At 40.8% G+C, this 26,805-nt stretch overlaps 1 protein-coding gene and 1 long non-coding RNA gene across 7 annotated transcripts in view; one reads left to right on the forward strand and one right to left on the reverse strand.

The window, feature by feature from the left end:
• LOC121109202 overlaps positions 1-25,238 on the reverse strand; it is a 32,344-nt gene extending 7,106 nt beyond the window's left edge. The window contains exon 1 of the long non-coding RNA XR_005861326.2: positions 18,074-25,238. This is a non-coding gene — a long non-coding RNA (uncharacterized LOC121109202). The remainder of the gene's footprint in view (positions 1-18,073) is intronic.
• The window catches only part of STARD13 (StAR related lipid transfer domain containing 13), a 300,043-nt gene that overhangs the window by 15,074 nt on the left and 258,164 nt on the right, over positions 1-26,805 (forward strand). For 2 of the 6 annotated variants that reach the window (XM_046909814.1, XM_040703684.2), the window contains exon 2: positions 11,086-11,142. The exons of 3 other annotated variants lie outside the window; for them this stretch is intronic. The gene's annotated coding sequence lies outside the window, so the exon portion shown is untranslated. Of the gene's footprint in view, positions 1-11,085; positions 11,143-14,477; positions 14,537-26,805 lie in introns of those variants that run through there. One more of the 6 variants, XM_040703675.2, reaches the window with a different exon arrangement.

Below are 26,805 nucleotides of genomic sequence, written 5' to 3' on the forward strand. Positions count from 1 at the left end.
TTTGGTGATACAGCAAGACCAAAAATATACTAAAGCCAAAGCAAAGAGGCATACTGTGATTAGCTGCATCCTAACCTCATTTATGGGTCTTAGAGCTCGTTTCTGGCTATGCCTAAGCAATACCCTTCCTATCCTTTGCAGCAATTAGGGCAGTATTTCCCTCCTTTTTAAATTGTCATTGAGCTGAGCAGTGTGACCAGAACTCTTCTCAGTATAAAAATGCCATGTACAAAGCTTAGCCTAGAAGCTGGCTGCGTGGAATGGGATCAGTCCTGTGATAACACTGAACATGGCACTGAAATTTTTGCAAGCTAACCATTTTGAAGTGCAAGATTCTATATAAGAAAGAAAAATGAGATGCAGACTTGGCCCAAAGATTTTTTTTAAAGAGGACAGAACCAGACTCCACCTATGGAAACACTTGGTTCCAAGCAGCTGGTTCCTCATCCCCAGCAGGACATCTGCTGCTGTGTTAGTCAGAATCTCCCAGAATTCCCTATTGTCATACACTGATTCATTAATATGAATTTTTCTGCCATTTTCTGACAAAAGTAATGGTTATTTCTTTCTCCAGTTCCTTGAAACTAGTTCATGATTTAACATTTATTAGCAGCACAAACCTTTTTTTTTCTTTTAATTTATAATGGAAAACTACAATCGCTGAGTGTTTTCTGTGTTGCATTGCCTTCTTAACATCTCCATCCTTCTTTCTTTTCTCTGTCCCTTCCTATTTTCATTGTACTGCTGCATATTTCAGGTATTCCTATTAGCAGTGCTTGCTGAAAAGGGAATTCCCAGCACATTTCTGATATTGATTTGTCTGTCAGTAGCATGTTTTAAGTTGCTTCATTTTGCATATTTGAAAACTAAAGTGCAGTCTTCAAAATGGCTGTTTCCTTTTAATGTAGGAGCAGAGTTTTTCTCAGGTACTTCTTTTATTCCTTCTATAAAATGGGCACAAGAGATGGTGATGGCCTTTGCAGTCAACAAACTCCCTTCCCAGTGCACCAGCAATGATGTCAAGTGTTGCATACTGCTTCACTCACTGGTGGCTGAAGCAGCCTTAGCCCAAAATGAACCATCAGACTCTCCAAAAAAACATTTCTGTGCTTTTTATTTTTTTGCAAGCCAGTGATAATCCCAGTGCTTCAGTCTGGTTGTTAAACCTGGCTTGATTAAACCAGTCTGTTTTAACTTTCCCATTCTTTGAGCCTTTGCTGTTTCTCACTGTTCCCCGCTGTTCCTGAGTTATGTTTCTGCCCTCACTATCAATGTAGCACAGCAATCACATTTTCCAGTTCTGCACTATCTTTCTCACTGAGCTCTCTCCTGGAAAAGGGTACCCACCTTATGCAAAGAGACACTGAATGAGCTGTAGGACACTTTTCAGTTATAATTTTACCTTTTCGGTTATAACTTTAGATGCACTATGAAGTTGCAGTGTGCAGTTCTTTGCATCACCAACTGCCAAATATAAGTCTGATATCCTTAGGAGTATGCAAGTATCAACGTTAACACATTTCTCCTGCCAATCACATTTTTATAACCCTTCAGCCAACATTTAGTAATTTGGCAGCAATGTAAAGGTCTCAAAGACCACATCTTAGGGCCTCTTGTGAGGTGAAGAGCTTGCATGTGTTTGGAAATCCACTGGGGTAAATTTTTTGACAGAAGGAACTGGGGCTGCTTAGTCTGGAGAAAAGGAGGCTGAGGGGAGACCTCATTGCTCTCCTCCAATATCTGAAAGGTGCTTACAGCGAGAGCGGGGTTGGTCTCTTCTCACTGGCGACAGCTGACAGGATGAGGGGAAATGGCCTCAAGTTGCACCAGAGTAAGTTTAGGTTGGATATCAGGAAACACTTCTTTACAGAAGGGGTTGTTAAGCACTGGAATAGGCTGCTCAGGGAGGTGGTTGAGTCACCATCCCTGGATGTCTTTAAAACCATTTGGATGTGGTACTCAGGGACATGACTTAGCGGAGGGTTGTTAGAGTTAAGGTAGTATGGTTGGGTTGTGGTTGGACTTGATGATCTTTAAGGTCTTTTCCAACCTGAACAATTCTATGATTCTGTGGTTCTACCCAATGGCTAAACACACTGCTATAGGGAAGGGCAGTTAGGAGAGGAGAAGGGGAAATACTGTGGTCATGAGCCTTGGATGCCTACCAGACTTGCAGGCACTATGCTGGGAATTCATCAGAAATATGAGAGTGATCAAGGTTTCTTCAAGTATGAGATGCAAAACAAGTAGGAAGCACAAATTTAGGGTACCCAGATTTGTTGTTACTTCCACTTCCCATTGAGAAATTAACAGTGCTGATGCAGCTCGCAGTCTGTAAAGCAGCTTCACGAGAAAAGCTGGCAGACCTGAGATGCCTGTTGGCACACCCTCACTGCTTGAAATCTGGACACCCAGACTGCTGTGGGACTTCCTTCCTGGTCAAAGGCAGGGCTGGTTCCTCCTTTGGAAGCACACAGTAGATACAGCAGCAGCAGTGTGAAGAGGTTTGGTGATAAAAATCAACTTTGATGACTTCTGTGGAAACATACCCATAAACACCTTGGCTGGTGCAGTTCTTGTACCAAGCAACCCAATGTTACATGTAAGCAAGCGAGGTCTTGCAGTCTGGGTCACAAGAATACTCAGTTAACTGCAGTGACACTGTTCAGAGGAGTAAATATTACACCCATGCAGTGGAAGTGTGCCATTAAAGCCATAAAGGAAACAGAATTGAGCTCCTATGAGGACAAATCTAGTGCAGTGCCTATTGCTGCTAAATGACAAAATCACAGTCGTAACAATATGGAAATGGAAATGTCATTGTGTATAAAATGGTGTAATCATTAAAATCTGTATAAATTTTGCTCACTCAAACACAAGCGATGACTGCTTGACACCTGCTTGAAACATTAGCATAATACTCGTGCCATATGGTTGGCATTTTCTCATTCTTATATCTGTCACTCTTCATTCCTGTCAGCTGCTCATGAGAACTTGCCAGATAATATCTGCCCCGTTGCCAGAAATTTCTAACAGCTGGTATGGTACTGGTTAAACACCCTGCAATGTTGCAAAGTTTAGTGATCCCATCTATGCGTTAGAAAGCTGGTTCTTGGAGCAGATGCTTAGCTTTGTTTTTACATTAACTTCAGTCTGCTTTTGTGTCCGTTGTGTGTTTTTATGCTCCGTCATGCTGATGCCTTCTGTGAGATAAGTGAGCTCAACAGAGTCCTGGCTTTGGCAGCATTAAAACACTTAAGCTGGCATTGCATACCCTGTGTAAAAATGTGCTCTGCTCTCTGCTTTGGTGCTAATGATGGGCTTGGAGTGTACAGAAACCAGTTCAGGCCAAGATTGCAGTTTTCTTCACTCCTGTGTGCCTCCATGCAGCACTGGGCTATACATCTGCTTGATGCCCTTGAAGCCACTGAGCACCAGCTTCAGAAATTGGCATGGGGAGACCTCAGTACCCCAGTGAGTCACCTGGGGGAACCAAGACACATGTGGGCTAAGGGACAAGTAATGCATGGGCACAGTTTAGAGCTTTGTCCCATCCAGCTGAGGGGAGGACATGGGGCCCTTGCTGGTGTCTTGGTTTGCAGCTGGAGAGCAGCCCCAAACTCATCTTCGTCTCGCAGGGTGTAAGGCCATCGCTGGAGGGTTGGGAGATACATTTCTGACTCTGTAAATACCCTTTAAAAATGCTAAGGACTAAACAGGGAATTCTTTAATGCCTTCTGTTTGTAAATCTGTGTGAACTTTGAATGTGCTGAAATCTGTCTACTGGGTGATTTACATATTAAGATTTACAATGAGCAAGGCACATGAAGACCGATTAGTTAAACAAACATCCAATTTCATAAACAATCTGATTTTGTGGTTAGCATACACAGTTCCCTTGGGGCTATGAGTTTTAAAGGCTCACTTACGCCTTCAGAAAAGAATCTTTTCCTTCAGATCTTCTTTTCCTGGAGACAAGCAGTTACCTTTTGCTCTCACAGTTTCGCTTCTAATGACATCACTGACCATCCACAACGTGGACAGCTGAATTTTGAGTCCTTTGCCATGTAGGATACATAGCTGCTGGATATTCAGTGTCTTGTACTGACACAAGACACTTGTGGAAGTAGAAAAAAAAGTTGCCTTTTCCTCTTTTCTGCACATACACACCAAGGAAGAAGTGCAGCAGAAGGCTGCGTATATCAGACCATAGATTTTCAGGGTTTTTATTTTGCAAACATTCCTGCTCCTGTACAGCATCCCTGGAAATTATCCATCTTGAATAACGGATGGAATTAGATTAGCAATGAGACAAGACGCAATTACTCACTGAGGAAGAATTGGATAAACTGGTAAAATGGGGCCTGCAGCCGGGCCTGTCAGCATCTGGTTTGTGTGCACACAGAGGAGTCGCAGAGGATTTTATCCGAGGCATTAGCTATAATAGGGTAAACATATTTTCTGTTTACTGTAATAGAGTCTTCTGCCAACATTAAAAATCATTACTGAGCCATCACAATCTATCACATAACAGCTGGCATCACTTATTCTGGTAAGATGCTATCCATAAGAAGTCCCTAAGTTGAAAAATCCGTGATAAAACAAAAATAATCTTTATTCTTGATGAGAAAGAAACTACTCTAGGCTAAAGAACTGCACTAAGACGCCCATAATGCCTCTTCGGTGCCACGGGGTTCAGCACAGGAACAAATATCAGCCCTTGAGTTACTCGGTCCACTCAGCCTTTTTCTTAAGGAAATCCTTGAAGCTTCCTCTCATCAGCAGCATTTGCAGGTTCTTTCCAGAAGCATACAAGCAAATGGGGTGAGTTTTCCTCTTGTGTTGATGGGGAATTTTTCATATAACCCTTGTGATACGAAGGTCCTTTTATCTGCATTTCACATGGCATGGAAGAGGAAATGCAATAAGTGATAAACGACATGTAACAGCTCTGATAATTCAAACTGGGAAGTGTATTCCATTGCTTTTCTTGTCATGAGTCTTTATTTGTGAGCTTTCTCCTTGACGCGGTGAAGTTTTGAATTCCACGGCTGAGGAGGGAAAGTGGGAAAGTTCTGCTAATGAATGTTCAGACTTGATTTTATTTGATTTTATTTTTCGTAGAATCCTACAACTACTTTGACGTGTTTTGTTTTGCACAGTAATTGAGACTAAAGTAATTGAGCACAGTGTCACATCCCTAAAACCTTAGAAGTTCATAATCAAATTCTGATGTTCTACTGCAAAAAGAAGAATAAAAAGAGTGACAAAGTAGATGTTCCTGGAGGCAAAACATGTAGTACAGTGCACCTCATTACTTAGTAATGCAGCACACATACATATGATCGTCATCCATCATTTTTACCATCACCCTGAACAGAGTCATAGCCAACTTATAGGGTCCTGTGGGTACCTTTCATCCTAAGCACTAAGTCTCTTTCAGCTCAGGCCATCGCAAATCTATCTTTTGAAGTATCCCCTTTATGTTTTTCAGTTAATGAATGTAAATTTATGATGGAAAATAATTTCAGTGCAAAGGTAGCCAGACAGTGCTTTTGGCTGAGTACCAGCCAGCAGGTCAGGGATTTGTTTGTTTGTTTGTTTGTTTTGTCTCTTGTATGTCTCTGTATGAGATACATAGGTCACAACACAGATAATGCCTCCTATTTATTTCCACAGAAGCTACAACAGATTCAATGAGCACAGTAACACTGTTTGATAGAGCAAATTCTCAGCTACAAAGCATTGTTCTTCGACATAGTCACCAGCATTAAACATGCATTTTGACAGTGATGAACAAGAGCCTGCATGCCATGTTCCTAAAAATCTGCACCAGCGGGTGACACACTGTTTCACAGCTGCTGAGATGGCATTATTGCTAGGAAAATGTTGCCCATGCAGTCCATCTTCCATCAGCCTGAGAAGAAGCAACGTGCTCCGCATTCGAATTGGTGTGGGGTGTGGCATTATCACATTGCAAGAGAAAGGTTTCCTTCTCCTTTGGCCTGGCTCTGGCATTCAAGCCTTTACCTTAGTCAGCAATGTGATGTAGTGGTCAGAATTGATAATTTGTCTGGGTGCCAGGAAATCTGAAAGGATCACCCCTTTCCTATCCTAAAAGACAGTACACATCACTTTACCCACTGTGGGCTGCATCTTGAACTTTTTCTTCAATGGGGAATTTACTTTGCAACTCCATGGAATGCCGTTCTGACTCCAGCTCATAATGGTGTGACTGCATCTCAGCACTGGTAACGATGTGATCCAGGAAGCTGTCATTTTCAGCCCCATATTCATTCAACAGGTCCTGAAAAACTTGCATACGGTGTTCTTTCTGTTCCTGTGTGAGCATATATGGGATCCACCTGGTGCAAACATTGCCATATAACAACATTGCTACCATTGTTTCCAGCGCTTTGAAGACAACATTCACTTTCATATACAGTTCACCAGTTGTAATCCATTGATTAATGTGGATGAGCTGACTGAGACACTCTTCATGTAGTTTAACAGCTGTGTATGGCAGTCCAGAACATGGCTTGTCTTTTACGTCGCTGTCACCACTGCTAAACACACCACCCACCACTCCACTGTTTGGTCTCCATAAATGTTCAGCAAGTGTCCATGAATGTCAGTGGGTGCCATTTTTTCTACGTGGAGGAATTCAATGACAAACCTTTGCTTCAGACACACTTCCGTGTCAGATGCCATTCTGTCAGGCTGCCCTTCTGCTGCCATCTGCCACATGGCAACAGTTTGGTGAAAAGGCTCAACCTCTACTGCTATACCACCTACATCCACCTCTGACATCGTGGGCCAAAGTAATAAAATAGGAGGCATTACTTTTATAGCAGCCCTCGCATGTTAATATGAAGTTTCCCGACTCATGCCAAGTATATTCTCTATACACATTTGAGTTGTCCCATTTACTTCATCAGGCTAACAGGAATGTATAATGGTTACTGGGTTGGTGCTTCATTCTTAATAAGACCACCAAGGAAAGGTGGCTGTGATTGAAATTTTTTAAGTGTTTCCCCTAAGATGTGCTACTTGTTCCATTGATGACACCATGGATGGACTCCATTGTTAGTGTAGGCCTAAGCGGCTGTCCCAGAGGTTGGATGTAGGATATCACATTATGTGCAGGGTGGGAAAGGAACCGTGTATACATTGAGATAATATACTTTTAAAGGAGAGAACAAAGAAAGAGAATAAAAAAAATCTGGGTTTCTTTCTGATTTTATTCTTTCTCCCTCTGTTATGTTGCTGTAGCATTTCAGTGATTTCTGCTGGCATAGGTATTACCAGAAGTAGCAAAGGCCTTTATACACTGCAGAGGGGGCACTGAACCCTGCTTTTTTCAATCAAACTTCTTTTATTGGGAGTTTTTTCAAAGGCTAGATTCAGAGAGGTTGAAAGGCTGAATCAGCTGTCTATATTGAGCATCATTTTTATAATGGATTTTATCAAAGACTGTAGAATTCTAAACCCTTAATTTCTCAGAATTCCTCATCAGGGTATTACACTTATCCAGCTTGACAACTTCATTAGAGATCACATAAAAGAAAATCAGTCAAAGCAATGAATGTGACTCACTGTTCAAAAATATGTTTTTGTTTTGCCTGTACTTCTCTACGAAATATTTTGCTGAATGTAAGCATAGAAAAATACGGTTTTCTATTTAAATTTCTTGAGTAACTTTTAAGGGTTTCACTTGGCTGACACTTCTTGGCCTTGCATTTATCTTGTGATTGTTTCACAAGAGACCCAGGGAACACCCACTGATAACAATGTCAAACATTCAGTGTATTTGCTGAACGTTTCCACTCGCTTGATCATTAAGGCATGCTTTGGCTATGAGGTCACCCGTGTTGTGTAAGGGTAGAATTTATGGGGTGATTTGAAGTATAGGGGAGTCCTGACATGTTTTTGGCAAATGCCTTCAGATACCATGGACTGATGCCACTCAGAATTGTCGCTCTGGGATATAATCAGGTTCTAGCATGAATGTGTTGCATTAGAATTCAAATCCTCCGATTACAGAGAAGATGGGAAAAAGGTTATTTAAACAGCCCTTACTTGTAGTGCAGGAGTCTTTTAAAAGAACAAGTATTTTTGTCTGTTAAACAAGAGAACTTAAACATAAAGTCTTCTAACACACACACAAAAAAAATAGCACATAGTTTTAGAAAATCAGAGGACAAAGCTTCAAGTAAATACAGCATACCATCATCATGCTGTCCTTCTGAATCGATTTTTGCTTTTGCTTTGGAAAGAGCAGCAAAGGATGGAGGTGAAACAGTGGAAGGAATGCCAAACCACCAGCAGGCTGGACTGAGCATAGGGTACTGAAGCATCAGGGCTTCCTCATGTCTGTTCCTAGATTTGCCATGGACTGGGTAGACTCACAGAGTTTATTTGAGTTTATTTGAGCTTATTTGTTTAAAGCTCATTTAAATCACCAAAAATCTTCTATTATATTTTAGCACCTTTTAGATAAAGAGACAATTCATAGAATCATAGAATCATAGAATGGCCTGGGTTGAAAAGGACCACAATGAACATTGAGTTTCAACCCCCCTGCTATGTGCAGGGTTGCCAACCACCAGACCAGGCTGCCCAGAGCCACATCCAGCCTGGCCTTGAATGCCTCCAGGGATGGGGCATCCAACCCACACCTCCAATTACTTTGGCTGTCAGACTTTATCATATACCTGTTGCCTTGCTCTGAGTTTTCTGTTTTTCCTCCAAACTCTTGTTCCACATGTTTAAATTGCAAGTTCTTCCAGACAAGGTCCGTTTCTTGCAGATTGGTAGAGTCTGTTCTCTGTGGTCCTGCTGTAAACCAAACAGCTGATAGTGGCTGCCACTGGAGCTTTAAGTCTCAGCAGTTCCCACCCAGTCTGTCTAAAACATGCAAATAAACTCAGTTCTGGTGCCAAATGATGACAAGAATTAAGTGCATATTTTAATACTTTGTAAAGACATTCACTCCTTGACACTAGTCCTACTAAGTGGACTTTTAACCTAAATGTTTAAAAAATCTTGCTGGTGGCTGGTTGTTGAGTACCGAACAGCATTTTGGCATGCATTCTGGAAGGAAACACTCTACAGACATTGACATACACTGTATTTCTTCATCCTGTCTATAATATAAAGGACAGAGACAATGAAAAACGCAAAAGGAAGTAAAATAAAAGCTAGAAAAAAGTGATTCTGGGAGTTTCAATATATACTTGTCAGATTAAATCTATACAAGACTAGCTGATCCACAGCCAGGGTCTTTTGCAAAGGAGGCATGATTGATATAGAAAATATTAGGTTTAACATATATTTTAAAGAGATCGCTAGCGGAATATGCACTCGGGGATTTATAAAAGCAGTCCTGCTGCTGTTATGCAGCATTCACAGAGCTCCGCAGTATCTAGAAATGTGCTGGGCCTAGGAGTCCACCTCTTACAGTACTGCCCCTTGAATGACTCCTGACCCACTTCCTGGAAGATTTTGAGTATTGCTGTATTAAATAACTTTCTTTTATGGATTCATTCACATGGGATACATGGGCAAACACTGTGATCTACCTTTCCATCCCTATTTACTAATTAAAGCTTTCTATTCCTACTGGGATTAGGCCATCCTCTGACACAGATAGGGCACTAACATTTTCTCACTCCTCAAGCAGACATTGCCCTCCAGATATCTAAAACAATTACACATTAGAGAAATGAGTGTATTAATGTAGTGAAGCTGACGTTATCAAGTGTTGTCAAACATAAACTTCATTTATGAGTTGTCACACAGCTATCATTAAGAGAGTCTTTAGAAGAACACAGTACATCACAGTGACTGTCATGGTGCTCGCTGCAGTCACTGAACAATCAGACATAGATAAACAGAGAATTTATTTTGCTTTCAGTACAAATTACACTTACAGCTTATTTATGTGATGCATTCTTGCATTTCAGGATCCCACATAATTGCTTTATGCTAACCCCAGAGCTGCTGACCCACAGTATGGTGATATCTAGGTGGGACAGGGTGGGGTCCAGCCCTTCTGCTGGAGAGCAGAGCCCCCTGTTCGAGATGTGAAGAGATGGAGCTGCTGGTACTCCAGCTCTGGTCCCCTTGTCCCATTTTGGAGGACATGGTCTGGCAGGTCTGGCCATCTCCTGGCCCTGGCTCCAGGCAGGTTGGGAATCAAGCATCTGGGAGAGCTGCTTCTCCCTCTCTGCCTCCCCCAGGTCTCTGGGACAGGGACCATGCTCTGTCCTCCATTGCAGCAACATCATACGCGTGCTCTGGTATCTCCCTCTGGCTGCACACCAACTGAGCAAATTGAAATTACTCCACAGGCTGCCTTAGCTGAAATTGCTCTGCAGCCATAGTTACTGACACCAGCTGAGAGTCTGAAAAACTTGATATTAAAATGCACAAAGGTAAAAGAAAGCTAGCACTGGACTTAGAATTTGAATAGGCACCGCTTGAATTGCTGCTAACATCTTTAAGTCATACTGTATTCAAACTATGAAGTCTCGATCCTCTTAATCTTTCCATGTGTTGACCTTCCAGTGACTTTCATCTGCCCAGCCATATCTTTGAAAGCCAACTTCCCCAGTTTCTGCACCACGTGCAGCCCTACTGGACCTCTAAATCTTTCAAGAAGTTTGTAATTTGGTGCGTTCCCTAAGGAAGAGTTGGAATGGGTCCAGGGAACAAGGCTAATTTAGTAGAAGGGAGAATATGTCTTCTGAAGAAATGGCTCCAAGACCTTAACATGTTGGGCCGTGAAAAAGGAGCAGGTGATACAGAATTTAATTACAGTGCACAAGTACCTAAGGGGAAGAACACAGAGCTAGGTCTGAATCTATAGGAAAAAGGTAAAATATGAGGTCATGGACAGAAACTGAAGAATATTTCCCACAGCAGTAGGCTATTTTGTATGTCTAATGATCTGGCAACAAGGTAGTGGAAACTGGTAGTATATGTAGATGTAGTAACCTATTCATTACTGTTGCAATGTGATTACATTGCCCTACCGATGGTTCTTTCAAGTCACAAATTCCTTTGTGTCATTTGGTGTTTCAGTCTCCTGTGCTGCTGAGAGAGTATCTGGAGGCTTTCCTCAAAGCTGAGCTTCAACAGGTTAGTAATAGAGATAATATTTAAAGACTAGCAGTAAGAAATATGTAACTATTTCTTTTCCATGAAATGCTTTGAAGACTTCTATCGACAGTACCGTAGGTTTCACAGAACAGCACAGTTCCCTCTGTGTTGGTGCTAGAGAAGAATGTAGCAAATACTGAACAATCCTGATGGACTTCTGGCAGGTAAAAAATGAGGGACAGTTTTCTGTGACACCCAGAATAGTAACATGGTACTGGCATAAATAGACAGTGAGGTTAATAATAATATTTTATCAACTTTGCACCATTTATATGGATTCTTTGGAGAAGAGACTCTTTTACCCAGAGTTCAGATTGGTGCATGGCAGAAATCATAGTTCACATCTTGCAAGAAATTTGAATATTTTAATATGTATTTCATTGCAGATTGGGATGGAAACAAATCTATTAATTTTCTCTGAACAGGGATTCCTGAAAGATTTATATTAAACCCTATTTTTCTTAGTCTTTTATTTTCTGTTATTACAGAAAATGCATTTTATTAATGCTGGTAAAACACTTTCCTAAATCAATTCCAAAATCAAATCAAACCAAAACAAAAACCCCCTAGAGTCATAGGTCTGTTATAATGTCATGGTATGTTGATTACTCTGACTACATTTGTCTGAGTAGTGGTACAAAAAATACAACTATTGTGACTCATCTAAGTTTTACCTTCTTCAAAAGTGTATTTTTTTTATACACTTTTATATGGCATCAGTGGCTCTTCCCTTGTCCATTGATGCAGTTACACCATCACAGAAGGCCACTAGGTTAGTCAAGCAGGATTTGCCCTTGATGAAGCCATGCTGGTTCTCCTGTATCCCCTCCCTGTCTTCCATGTGCCTTAGCATAGCTTCCAGGAGTATCTGCTCCATGGTCTTTCCCAGCACAGGGGTGAGACTGACAGGTTGGTAGTTCCTGGGGTCATCTTTTTTACCCTTCTTAAAAATGAGTGTGAGGTTGCCTTTTTTCGAGTCACCAGGAACTTCACCTGACCACCATGACTTTTCAGATATCATTGAGACTGGCTTGGCAACTACATCAGCTAATACTGTCAGGACTCTGGCATGCATCTCATTGTAACCCACAGACTTGCAGTTGTTCAGGTTCCTCAGGTGGTCACAAACTTAATCTTCACTCACAGCGGAAGGGACACTTCCCCAATCCCCTCCTTCCCAACCACTTGTTTGAGCGCTGTGTGACAAGCAGTTATCAGAGAAGACCAAGGCAAAAAAGTTCTCAAGTACCTCAGCCTTCTCCTTGTCTGTTGTTACCAGCATTTGGATGAGTAAGATGTTTTCAAACTTCTCTAAATCAAACTTCTCTAAATTAAGTGTAAAACTAACCACTAAATAGTTATGTGTGCTGTGTGATGTGCAGAAGTATTGGCTGTGAATTCCTTAGCAGGGACTCATTCCTGTGAATCTACTACATTTTTCACGATAAAGAAGTGGTGCTTTGTAGAGTGCCTTGGCCTAACCATAACATAAACAGCATTTTCTTATATTGGCACAGCTCAGCCTCTGAGGAATCAGAGATTTCATCACTTTAAATTCCCGAGTTTTGAAGTATGGCTTTCTGTGAGATATTATCCAGAAAAGCAAGAATTATGTCTTGAGAATTCTAGTGATATTTTAAAATCCCAACCAACCTGGTATTAAATGCACTCTGAGGCTTTTTTTTTTTTTTTTTTAATTTATTGACACCGTGTCAAAAAAAAAAGCAAAAAAAAAACCCTGCCTCAGGCCACATTTTCTAACCCATAAACCACAGATGCAAGTGCAGATATGATGCTTTTCGTAGATTGACAGTACTCGCGGTTGAGATGATTCATACCATTCCTCCGGGCAGCATCCCAACTCTTCTCTGAGTGAGATTTGGTGTTCCCTTATCAGGAGGGAGAGCATTGTTAGAAAACAGTGTTTTTGAGCTAAAGTAACTCTTCTCTTGTAATAGCCCTACAGAACTGACAAATCGTTAGCTCCCTTTAATAGAAAAACTCCCCATGCACGCCAGCTAAATCCCAAGTGCTGCTTGTGAATCATCTTGTGCATATCATCTGTGCATCACATCATCTTCATTTCTGAATCTTTGCTTTAAGATGACTCTTTGCTTTTTTTATGTCCCCACACTTCAGCTGTTGGCACCAAAATTCAGTGATTTAGCAGGCTGTGGAGAAATATGTTTCTAGTATTTTACTGTCACTTTTTTATTCCTTTTCTGGGGTTTCTTTCTTGTCCAGTCCACACTGTCTTTTTACTCTGCTTACTTTGGCATGGATTAACTCAGCTTCTACAGCTCCTCCTTTCTGACCCCCTGGCTTACCAACAGTGCGTATACATTGGCTTCCATTCTGGTTTAAGCCCAAAGATGGACCTGCTGGCCTGCCTGGTATGTAAACTCAGGCCTGGTTTACAAGAAGTCTTAAATTTGAATGCAAGCCCCAGAGTCAGCACTGCAGCCCACTGACAGTCCTGTCAAAGTGTGGGAGCTTGGAGTGCTGTGTTCCTCCCCACACACTCCTGGTCCCATCCCATGACAGTACCCTCACTGTGACCTTGGCACCTCCGACTGAGAAGCAAGACCCTCTGTCAAGGGGAATATTTCTGAACTGATTTTCTGTTAAGAGAATTTATGGTTGCTGGATTTTTTTAACCCTAAAGAGATGATGCTCTACTGGCAGCAGAAGAGGCTTTCTATCGCTTGCCTGAAGTACCTGCCTGGGAGTTGGAACATTTGCTTTCTAGATCATCAATCCGAAACACTGCCCCTGCTATCCAGCAAAACCCAGAAGCCACTAGGCTGCCACATAGTTCTGCTGTGACCCACTGAGACTCAGAATCTTCCTAAGGTGGGATGAGGAAGGCCTCCACAAGTAGCCACAGAGCCTGAGCTCAGCCATATTCAGCCAGTGCCACCTAAGAGCAGTGATGTTTCAATTCCCTCAAAATAGCAGCATATATGTCAAAAATACCAACCTTCACCCTAAATCTAAAGCATTTCCAGCTGCTCTCGGGTTCTTTAATCTTTATCCTCACTTTACATGTCAAGATAGGGACACAAAAGGCGTAATACCAGAGGTGTTGTTCATGTACAATAGGCTTACAAATGCTCGCTCGAGGCACTGCCAGTCAGCCAACTTGGCTTGATAGAAGACAGAGCTGCCTGGGCTTGCCAGGAGGCAGAGCTGCTGCCTCGCTGCCAGCACACTGCCCTGAGAGTTCTCCTGGAGCCCACAGCCAGCTATGGGCTGTGCAGCAGGGCAGTTCTGCCCAACCAGGGCTACGTGTGCCTCTCTGCGAAGTATCAGTCACTGCAGAGCATCCATCAGAGACAGGGAGGCATCCAGAGCACCAGCGTGTTTGGCATAGGTAGGTCAAATGGCAATGCAGGGAATGCAAAGGGGAAGAAAAGTGGGCTGCTAAGGGTTATCAAAGGAAGGGTTTGGGACAGATGGAACTGAACAACTAGATTTTGCAGGGAATGGGTTTGGAGAGAGTCAAATCAGTTCTTCTTATGTTTCTCATTCATTCTGACTGTGATTTTTCATACCCCTGTAGCAGACAGGTACCCCTTGTGCTATAATAGCGTCACCCTTCTGGCCTTTAGCCTTTCCTTGCTAACTGTTAGGAAGAGGTAGGGTGGGAAAGCGTAGCCAAAATAATTGTGGTCATAAAGAAAAAAAATTCAAGAGGTTGCAAAGGATGATAGAAAAGGTACACAAAATTCTGTGGCTCAGTGTCTTCTACTAGCCTACTATTAAACAGAAGTTCTTGGTAAGTCGATAGATGTGTTACTGAATAATGGCTGCATTTGTTCTGTTCCTCTTCAAACAGTCCTTTTAAGTCTCTTTCTTCTTCTCAAGATGTGAAGTTACTTTGATAGCAGGAAGACAGTTGCAATTCCCACTTCTGCTAACTTTGTTAGATACTGAACTGCGATGCCTTCAGCCCAGTAATGTTTGTAGATCTCAGTCCCTTCCAGTAGTCAGTAAATGTCTAACTGTAATGTCTGCAGTGCTCTAGCTTTTAGAAAAACACATTGGAAAGGATGGAAAAGCTAATTTTTAGCAAGTAGAGGAAATGACAGCATAAATTGAGCTGCAAAAACCAGATGTTTGTTCCACCTTAGCATGCTTTTTGAATTCATACTGCAAGATCAATGTTTTAAGATTTGCTGAATTTCCAGAGGCAATGTTTTCAATTTGAAAGATTTTTAGCCTAGGTGAGAGCATCGGAAACATCAAGGAAGATGCTCAGGAGCCAAAGAAGGGCTGGTTTTCAAAGCAGTACATTGGAACATCTATCGTTGTTTTAGCTCCAAAGATCAGTCGGTTTTACAGTACACCTAATAAATCATGCCTCATCTTTCACCCCTAATTCAGCTTCTGAAGAAGTTTGCCTTCTCTCTCTGCACCATCAGTGGACAGTTTATCTGTGCCAGCCCACAGTTCCCCAGGAAAGAGACACTCCTGTCTTTCAGGTGCTCCTTAAAACTATTGCTAAGCTCCTCTGCACTGTTATGGGAAGCGATCTTTTATCTTTTGGGAGAGGAAAAACACTGAATGCATTTAGTTCAGCCTGGGCCACTGTTCCTGGTTAAATGTAGAAGTACCTTGTATTTAGAAATACCATAGAGTCGTACTAGTTTTTATAGAGTAAGAGGCACTTACAGCATTCTTGAATTTGTAAGAGGCATGCAGATATGCCACTGCTTATCCTCAGTCATCTTATTTCTGTTTATCACAAGCTCCTGAAAGAAATGCTGATGGAACACACCCCACACAGAAGATACTGCACAAAATAAAGCTGTAAATATTTGTGAAAGAAAACAGAGAATTTTGAAAATCTTGAAACTAGCATCACTTTATTTCTTTTATGATGTGGTTAAGCACCCAACAGAGTAAACAGAAACCTTGTTGCACAGCTGTTGCTTTGAGATGAGGTGGTGCTGGTGGTGGTGGTGGTGGTGTTGGTAAACAGCATTTAGACAGGTCTGTAGGTATGTAGTTACCATTACCATCTATGAACACAGAGTACACATCTATGGGAAGTTCCTTGGCTGCCTTTTCAATATCAGTTACCCCTTTTGCAGTATGCTGGGCAGGCATTTCTGCAATAACATTTAAACTGTCCCTGAAGTATTGTTTCCATACACAATATTTCACAGTCACCACTTAAGCACTACAACCATACCACTTACAAGAAACTGAATGTGCAAACCATAGCCAACTTTGTACCTGAAGAATGCAAAGTGATCCATCATTTTGAAAGACACTTTAAAGGCACTGTGACAATGATTCCTCTGTCCCAACAGTTTATTTAGAATAAATTGGTCCTTGGTAAAACCATATTTTGCCATCTTATACTGAAAACATAAAAGCTCTTTCAAAGTAAATCCTGGAAATCTGTAGGCCAGTGTTTCATCTTGCTTGCATAGGTGGAGGTCCCCAGCTGAAAGTTATTCTGGACAACCAAAATGCTGACACTGTCTTCAGCCTTGGGGCTGGTTAGCACAGATCAACAGCAGACAGTGTAGTTCTCCTGTATTTTTCCTTTATATAGAAAAATGGAGCAGTGAGGGAGCTATGTGACAGTAAGCACGTATGTTCACTGGCACTCCTCTTTTTGCTCTGAGAAGAGAAAACTCAACCATATCTCGGTCAGAAGCTTGTAAAAATCTCCTGCCTGCCTGTACCCTCACTGGTATGGTGTTTGTTTAGGATACTTTCAAATATCTTAGGAATTATTTATGTAAGCTTACATTTCTTAACTGAAGGTTATCTAAGACAAGAATTCTCTAAAAATGTGATGTTGTCTGGTAGGTACCATATTAATATTAAAGGAAAACTCAACCGTTTGCACAATTATCTCATATAGAAGCATACTAAAACAACACAGATTAGTTATCAGAGTGCATTGCCTGAAGTTGGCATTTTGTGTTTTGCCACTACGTTTAGTATATTGACACCCCTTTGGTTGTCTTCCACAAGTGGGGGATGAAGCAAGAAACCCCAGCCTACAGCACTGTAGGCTCATGTAAGTAAGACTATATTATAATATGTATTTTCAGTGAAAACAAGATGGTGTGCATGCAGCTCTCAATCTGATTCTTATCAGTCTTTGCCTGCAATGGGAACTCCTAGAAATATAAAATCGTTACAGCCCTCCCAATGAGTTAAAGGGATGATGGAAGCAGTGCATTGCAACAAGGACGTGCCGAGTACATCCTAAGCTCTCTAATGAGCAGAGTTCTTCTGTGAGTATTTGCATATGCTCCAATATGCCATTAGTGTATGTGATTTTAGGTTTTCAGAAACATAAAAATAATAAGTTAAAATGAGATATAAAAAGGCTAATAAACATGTTGTTCTGAGTATAAGCAATTTAAGGGAGGTGTTATAATTATCTGTGTATCTCTACACAATCTGTCCCTGACCTAATTTTCATCTGCTGGAGAAACAGCAATTTTAAATACCTACAAATCCTCATTTGCCCGTTTCTTGTTTATCATGCAGCGTATCTCCTGAGTTCAGAGCGCGATTATTCCAGGGCTGGCTGGAGCCCTGAGGATAAATGTTTTTGAAAAATGACATGGCTGATTTGCCACTCTCCTCATTTCCTTTGCTTATTTTCCTATTCAAAGCTCTATTCTTCCTGAGAAAGCCTAACAGTAGTTCCATTTTCCTCGGCCATTTGGGTACCATCAGGACAAGCAGGGTTTGACTAATGCAGCACAGCCTTGGGCCTAACAGCACATTTGCAATCACAGCACTGCCCCATGTTCACGACCTGTAGAGATGAAAGGTTAACAAGATCAATCCCATGTTCCCTGTCCACCAAATACCCAACCAGTGTTCATCTGCTGAAGTTTAAAGAAAGACTCAGGTGGCAGCAGTGAGGGCTCACCAGTTAGAAGAGCTCATGGCGGTGGATAGTGTTGGTGACATCCCAATTTCTAGTCATTGCTGCTGTTCTTGACTCGGGTTGTTTCCAATTTATGCCTTGATAGAGGTGTACCTGGAAGTCCATATTTCATAGAACTGCTTCTCTCTGTCATCGCTGTGGCTCAGGGATCCAAGACTGCATTAGTTACAGTCTCTTAGAATTTTTAAGCTTCTCCTAGGAACAGTGAGGTCAAAAACACACTTTAAAACCAGCCAATGATGTTTTGAAATCAGAATTTTTGTTGTTAGATAAATGACCCTTCAGAGTCCTTTTGGAGAGGCGTACTTTAGCAGTGCTTGATACTTTTCAAAAGGAAAGGCCCATGACTTTCAGAAGATCAATCCCTCCTAAGACATTTTTTGATGAAAGCATCACAAACTTTGGCCTTAAGCTGTATGGAGCATTTGCTAGTGATAGAGAGAGGAGGGCTTCAAGGCTGAAAGCATTTGTTCTACCATGTGCTTACCAGAAAGGTAATGAAGTTTTCATATGTGTATAATTACCCGTTTTCCTGCTTTTGAACTAAAAACTGCCAATGCAATGATTACTGCTCATTGTTGAAAAGATTCAGTATCCAGCATGAAAAATACATGCCAACATTTTAGTCTGATATGATTTATAGTCACTGAGTTTTATGCCCATGAAGGACTGGTTTGCTGACAGACCTTTACAATGCCTCAGGCATGCTGAACTGTAATAGACTGTCTATGTAAGTACATGTAATATGCCCAAATGAATACACTGGTGTTTTTAATGAATAAAGACTGAAACTAAATTTCAGGCACTTCTAAGGCTCAGTCAAAGCAACAGGTCCTTTTCATGTCTCAAGGGAAAAACCTTAATAATTTTGCTCCTCTCTGATATCTGAATTAATGACTGTCATCTGCAGTGCTCTGAAGAAAAGAAAATCTCCCTCCTGTTAACACAACACACTTTGTACTTGTAAAAGAGAGGATGAAAGAGACCATTTATCTCAGAGTTTAATATATTTGAATAGAGCCTCAGAAGTCATTGCCTACTGAGAGGCGGATGTTGACCTTTTGGCTGAATGCTTGTACACTGCACAGAAATAACCTGGAAATATCCATTCTGCTTGTTTTAAAGGGCTCTGCAACAGGGTTTGTATCAATACCGGCTTCCAGGGAAACTGGATTATTCAAGTTCTAGATGAGCTTCCTCCTGCCAGGCAATGGGCACCCGCCATTGATTCAGATTTCTATATCTCTTTTGTTTTTATTTATTGCAAGTTGGAAATAAATGGTTCATTTCTTTCCAGAAAGTAAAAAGCTCGTTTGCTCTTTGTGGGCTATACTTTAGGCATTGTGAGCACAATGACATCTCTAGTAGCATCCAGGAGTGGATTTCTCAGTTTTTCCTTATGGGGTGGCTGTTTGGTGCTTCATTCTACAAAGTTATGTGGAAGTGTCCAAAGCAGATTAATTCTCTATGGAGGAAGGATGAAAAGATGGAGTGCTACAGGATAAACTCATAGCATAAGAAGCCAAACTTAGAGGTCTAGAGAAGAGTTTTGAAAAGGGCCCCTCAACTTCGCTTGTATTTACTGCATGTGCTACGTAAAGATCTCTAGGCTAACTTTTTGATATTACAAGGTGTATTATGGACGTATATCTCAGCTCCACTGCTTTCATAGAATCGTATAATCATTTCTTATTTCTGAGACCTAGCCTAAGAAGCAAAGAGCTGGATTAGACATTTATGTACTGCATTCCATTACACCATTTGGAAAGTTTAGTTGTTTGAGTTTCTCAAAAAAGTAGAGCTGTTAGTTGACAAAATGTCTACAAGAACCCCCTCTATGGAGAAAATATCTGACACCATAAATCTGATGTAGCCAACAAAACAAGAAAGTAAGCAGAGGTCTGGAATTTAAGAACTGAAACTGGTAAACAGTTGAGTGTAACTAACTGATCTCAAGATCTCAAAAAGGAAGAGAAGAAATAACTAAAGAGCAGAAAGTAAACAGGGAACTTGTTCAAAATAGCAATTCAGGCCTCAAAAATGCACATTGGCTTAAGATACACTTCCTTCTGTACATAAATAAGAATTTGGATACCTCCAAAGCAGCTGTCACTGAACTATTGCTGAGTGTTTCGACTTCTCCTGGTTGTGAAAAAAAATACAACACACAAACTTACTCAAAAAATGAATAATTCTAAAGAACTGTGAGAACTAAATACTTATTTAAACAAAACAAAAATGGCATGGTGAAGCAAGAGATATAAAGGTTGAAAATACTTCAGTATTCATCTGAACACTTTGTATATTTCATTTGAAGCTCTAAAAAATTAAATAGATTAATCAAAAGATGTGAATAGTCCCCAACTTAAATGGATTTCTTTATTTTCAGATTTATATTGGGTCATTCATCAAAAATACGTTTTTAAGGAAAGTGTTTTTTACAAAAAAAAAAATACTGCTTAACCAAAGCTGCAGACTGTGTAGGATGCCTGTAGACCATACTGCACATAAGGATAGGGGCCACAAGGGGTTCCTCCAAAATTACTTCAGCACCCTCTGAAATAACTTATTTTCATCACAGCTGACACGGTCCTCTATCACAGCCATTTATATCTCGTGGATCTTGCAGATCTCAAGAGGAGGAGTCTGCCCTCTGGCACAGCCCTTGTAGTAATGGCCGTTTATTGCGGGATCACCACTTCTTTAGCATTCATTACAGACACTGATTAGAGATGGTGATAAAGACATCGTTAGAGTCCAAAGCCAATACTGGAATGTAAAAATAAAGCGTGGATAAAGTAGCATTTTAAACAGGTGCATCTATTTACTGCTGATATTTTCATACAAATTATTTTGTGGTATTAACTTCAAAAGGTGTAGCGAGAGCTTTAATTTGCTACAGTTCTGGTCTAGTAGGTATAGAGACACCAGAGGGTTGTGCAGCACTGAACTCAGAGGTGTTCAGACAAACCTTTGTACTCGTAATAACAAGAGCTAGTGTGAGCTTACACAATTTAAAACTAATTGCCCAGCCAATGTCCTCATTACCATATTGATGCAGTTCATAAATCAAAGCCGTGCCTATTCAAACTGTTTACCAGCCTTGGATTAAGCAGTGTATTTCAACTGACAAATGTAGCACGCTGCCAAAATGCTGCAGAAACTTTAAAAGACTGATAGCAGTATAAACCTGGGGAGCTGCAACACCACAGACTGATGTAACATATATGGCACTGAAGAACTCGCTCCTGTTTGTTTTCCGAGTGTGCTCTGATTTAGTCTTAAAGCTTTCCATAATAACATACTGCAGTACTGATACAGAGCCTTACACAGAAGAGGGCTGCTGGCAGGTTTGATAAATTTGGCAACAGAAGCAAGAGGTAAGGCATGGAATGGACTGAAGATTCTGCTGCAAGGGAAGCTTGAAGCAAAAGTGGGGCTCTGGAGAGTTATTGAGCTGTCAGGGGAAGCCAACAGATTCTGAGAAAATCAAGGGCTGGGGGGGTTGGTTTGGTTAAGATCATTGGCTTATCCCTATTAAGGAGGACCGAGTGCATAGGGGAGAGAAGAGTGGGCATTTGCAATGAAATGCAGCTCCTTTATAAACGGAACTACTAAGAAGAGTTCAGCTCATAAAAATAAGAGCTGATGATGCCTGTTAAAATCTCTACCTCTTCAGTTCTTGTATAAATTAAATCATGACAATTAATAAAGATTTTTTTTTTTAATAGATGGAGGATGAACTGTGACTCAGAGATGCCTTTGTGTGATAAAAAAAGTTTGATTCCAGTTTGCATCTCTCTTGCTACCTGTGTGGTCACGGTAGACACAAGCTTCCAATTGCTTATACACGGACACTGGATAATAATAAGTTAAATTAATCTGATATCTTCTCACCAAAGGCAATGATATATTTTCTTTTTGCAGTGCAGTAAATAATGTTAAAGAAGTCTATTTCCCTCTTTTTATAATTCTGAACCATACAGTAAACGCAGATCTGTAGCAGTCTTAGCTCCTATAAAATGCCAAAATAACTTCCATGTTCCAGTGTCTTTTGCTGCTGGTGGGCATCACAGGTCCAGCAGAGATGTCTCAGAAGGAAGAATGCAACTGTGGAAGCCAACCAAAGTTATCTCCATTTGCAGGCTGTTGTAAAGGACAGTTTTGTACTGATATACAGCTTTCAATAGACAAGAGCTGAGTAGGGAAAAAAATTGCTTGTTATTTACCTAACCCATAGAGTGAGAAGTGGCAGAATAGTGTCTTCTATTTTTCCTCTTTCATCAGATTAAAAGGAAATTTAGAGATGTTAATATGACTGTTAATTCCTCCACTTTAACGTAGATATCTTCCAACGCGAGAAAACTGTTCCTTTCAGCCTTCTTCCTCTTATGCAAAATGAAGATTAATTTCCAGACAGTCTGCTGAGCATCCCTTGAACATATGTAATGGAATTCACTTTACAGGCTGTAGAAACAGTGCTGGTATTTGAGCTGGAGGGAGCAGCAGCTCAGATCTCTGTGACTTCTCTTGCAGAAATGCTGTTTCCTGACTTCGGTTTGGACTGGTTACTTAGATGAAGAACTAGGATTTTACCAATGCCAAGAACCTCAACCTGAAGGGAGACAGCTATTTTTTTTTTCCCTATATGGTTTATTCAGTGTTGCTTTTAAAGTATTTATTATGTGTTCGTTCATTTTGGGGGCCTCTGTTTATGACCAGTGTCTGTGTATGACTGGCTGCCTTTCCTGTCTTATGTTGATTCCACTAGTCATATAAAAACAGAGCCAAAGTGTTCCAAGGCAGTATACTAAAATACCTGTTTTTTATTTAATAACATAGAGTATAGATAATACACACACATATACATTTCACCCCTTCTTTTCCATGAGCACTGGGATTTTCAGCAACTTCACAGAAGGTTTCATTTCTCAAGTAGTTCAGATTGTAATCTTAAATCCCTTGAAATTGCCTCTTAAAAGCATGTAGTCAAACAACCTTAGGCCAACATGTCATCCAGACCTTGATGCTGCATTTCATAGGAACAAGACAAAGTACTTGAGGCAGTATAGTGTAATATATATAAAAGTGTTTATAGTAATAAATTGAATGCAATACTAAAAGAAGTCGACTGGCTGAAGGAAGGCCGGATCTTACTTGGGACACTTCATCTGTATGAGAACCACGCTGAAAGACATCTATCTACAGTTCCCCATTCATATCTCGCTCCCTTCCGCTACTTCATTTTAAGAAGATGCAATTGGGTATGCAACAGGCATGAGATCTTTCCAAGGCCATGATTAGTCCTTCACTTCACTGATGCTTACACATGGATTCTGCTTAGGACGGTAACCACTCTGCACAGGATGAACACAACAGAATGATTTGCAAAGTCAAGGCCCTCATTATGTAAACTAGCTAAGACTCAGAATTTCCCATCCTTTTAAGTTCTTAGAAATTGAATGAGCTGTGTTGCAGAGGCATTTGCTCACCTGAGTTGCAATTAAGCACTGCTCCACATAGTGATGAGGTGACCATGACAGTGCTGTTGAGAATGCTGATGATTCTAAGGTCCAGCCGGTGGAAGAGCATTAATAAGGATGGTGGATGGAAAGCAGCACAGCTGTAACAAACAGGAGTGTAAGCCCAGCTACATTAGCAAAGTGTCTCTTTATCGTTGTTGTTCATTGAATTTGAGAAGATATTTTGCTTTCTCTGGCAGTGAAAAATGAGCTTCTGTCACAGTGGAGGTGGGACCAGCAAGGAGAGGGTTGGTGGTGCAGCTGTCTGTGGACTGTAAGCACTTCTAAGCTGAACTTTATAGTTCATTATTATAGTAATTCCTGTAAAATGCCTTGATACGTGCCTTCATTTGCTGAGCAATTCATTCATAAACATTCCAAAGTCTTTGCTGACTAAAATACTGCTTAACTTCCATGAAAGCAATCGGGTGCATCTTAGGGCTGTCTCCCTCATTCATGCAGTGAGTCAGGAGGGATGGAGATTTGGCAGCAACTGCCTGTGGATACTTCAAGGTGAAAGATGTAATCTGCTCTACTGGCAGGCAGCAGCCATTACACAAATAGAACTGTGTTGCAGCTTTTGCATTTTTGCTGTTTGCTCTAATCAAAGCAGCATAGAAAAAGACAACAAAAATTACAGTATAGCTCAGCAGTCTTCTCACCCCATATTTCTAATGGCAATTCATCCCTTCCTTTTGCTGGCTAGGTTTGAAAGTAACTGATTTATACTCACACCATGAAATTTGTGCATCCAGGAGCCTACACTACAGCTCTGCCTTGCAGCACATGAGACATTCTGTCTGTGAGGCACGATCCTACTAATATATATAGAAGGGAAGACTTGTGAAGTCTTGGCAGCAGATGTAGGTCTTGAAGAAACAGACAAACAATAAGAACTTGCCAGGTGACATGGAAAGCTAATTTTGGTCTTCCTTCCTATTGCTTGGAAGTGCTACATCAAAAGGCATTTCACCGCCTCCCTTTTCAAAGCCTGACAGCCTCCAGAGCAGTGCGTGCACTGGGAACCCGACTCCAGGTGCTGTAGGTGATAAAGCAAAGCACAACGTTCAGGTCCAGCGCAGTATGAAGAATGAGGTCACCCTGTATTTTTAGAAGCACCTTGTGGTGCTGTGAAGCATGCTCTCTTGCTCTCCTTTCATTTTTTTCCCCTCTCCTTTTTTTTTTCTTCTTCTCTCTTTTACTGTGAATAATTTGGCTGGTGCTTGCAGAAGGCTGTTTTAGCCCCAGGGATTCTCACACATACTTCTGTTGACAGAGCTCTTGTGCAGCAAGCAAACTGAAATGCCTCTTGTTAAGGATCTGCTCATTTCTTTTTCTGTTCTGCCCCAATGCTTGGAGGATCTTTTGGCTACTGAGTTCCTGTTGTTATGCTCATGGAAATTAACTGCACTGAAAAATATGAGGTTACCTTGCAAAACAGGTAAAATTATCAGCAGGAAAAGAAAATCCTGCTCTCCTAATTTGCTGTTAGTCTGTACGTTTCACATTCTCTTGGCTTTCTTGTTTAATTTATTAGGGGAAGATTGTTTAAGTCGATGGGAAATACTAAACAAAGTCATTGTGAAAGGCAAACAAATGCATTAGGGGCTGAGGGGTAAAAACTCTTTATTTTGGGTGAGTGCTCTTCCATTGTAGCCCAGACCAGGGCTTGACTTGCTGGTTTACTCTGTCAGTTCACATTTAAATTGACTTCTAAAAAGTAAGAAATTTCCACACGTTCACATGCTATGCAATGCCAAAATGCATACTGAAATGCAATTTCAGTGGATATTGAAACGCACTAATTTAATCAGCATTTGCAGGTTAGTTTAGGTGACTTATTGTTGCAGTAACCCTATGAAATAAAGCATATTTATTTCCCCGGAAAGCAATTCTCCTCGTAGTAACTTAAGAAAATATAAATGAGTAAAATTCTCCCATTTCATGGTTAAGCCTCATATGTGCTTTTTGCATTAAGTTTGTGCAAAACTTGGTGGTTTAATACACATTTTGGTTGTCTAGGCAAAGGAGACTCAAGCCAATGGAGGGTGATAGACAGAAATTGAGCTGTGCGTCTGCACAGATATCTCCGCTGTTACCAGGCCACAGGGAAACTTTCCTTCCACATCACTGCACTAACTGTAGCTCAGATCTGTATTAATCCAGTGCTGACTTGTAAGAACCTTTCCTTAGAAAACAAAGTTCTGGTTGTGTGTCAAATGCGTGTATATAGAAAGCTAAAGCTGATTACCACACTCAGATACAGATTTCACATTTTACCTTAAAAAAATACCATCCTGTTTTTTTTTGTGTGTGTGTTCTCCCCTAGGCTGTGCTGGAGTCATTTTTAGTAGGACAGTTTGCAGTGGTAGCCCCTACGTTGCTCTTCCTACTTAGAGAAAGCACATATACACCCAAGAGATTCTTGTTACTCAACATCTGATCCTACCAGGAGTAGGTCACTGCTGGTACAGATAATGCTACAGTACATACTGAGAATCACGTTGCATATGAAATAACTTCCCTACTTATACAGACCTTATTCAGAAAGATTATATTTTTCAGAACTTTTAAGTGCATACATTCATAATTGTGGTGGTAATTATACTATTTTGCAGGTCTGCGTTACGGGCCTTTTACGACACATATGGATTTAGCTCTGAATGCACAAACCTCTCTAAGTTACACATTTTGGTATGGGCAGGATTTCCAACCCACAGTTCTGCCAAAAACATTCAGTTTTTTGGAGCTTTAAATGTCTATGTGTAACTTCTTATAAAATGCAGAAATTGATATTTCGTAGAAGGGTGCTTTTTTTGCCCATCTCTGCTAGATCGAGTAAAGAGAGATGTTCCACAGGATGTGTGGGTGAACTCACACTCTTTTTACCACTTCCTCTTCAGAGATTCCTTGCCACACGCACAGAACCCGTCTGCTCCTGAGTGCTTTCTTTGTCCCATTCTCATCATGGGAAAAAGACAAATAAAAAGAAGTCCAAGGCAGTAAGCAACCCCAATAAAAGGAAAATCTTTTTCATGCCTTTTGTAATTAAACTGTAGACTCTACAGCTTCACAGCACATCCTTGAAGACTGGAAATCACTTGAGATAAAGAATTTTGTGAAATGCAAAAAGAAGCTGGGAGTTTAGTTTGGATGCTAGATTGCTTAGAGGTAACAGCAAGTACAATTTTT

This window comes from Gallus gallus, chromosome 1 (assembly GCF_016699485.2).
Source record: "Gallus gallus isolate bGalGal1 chromosome 1, bGalGal1.mat.broiler.GRCg7b, whole genome shotgun sequence".
In the NCBI taxonomy this organism is placed as follows: domain Eukaryota; kingdom Metazoa; phylum Chordata; class Aves; order Galliformes; family Phasianidae; genus Gallus; species Gallus gallus.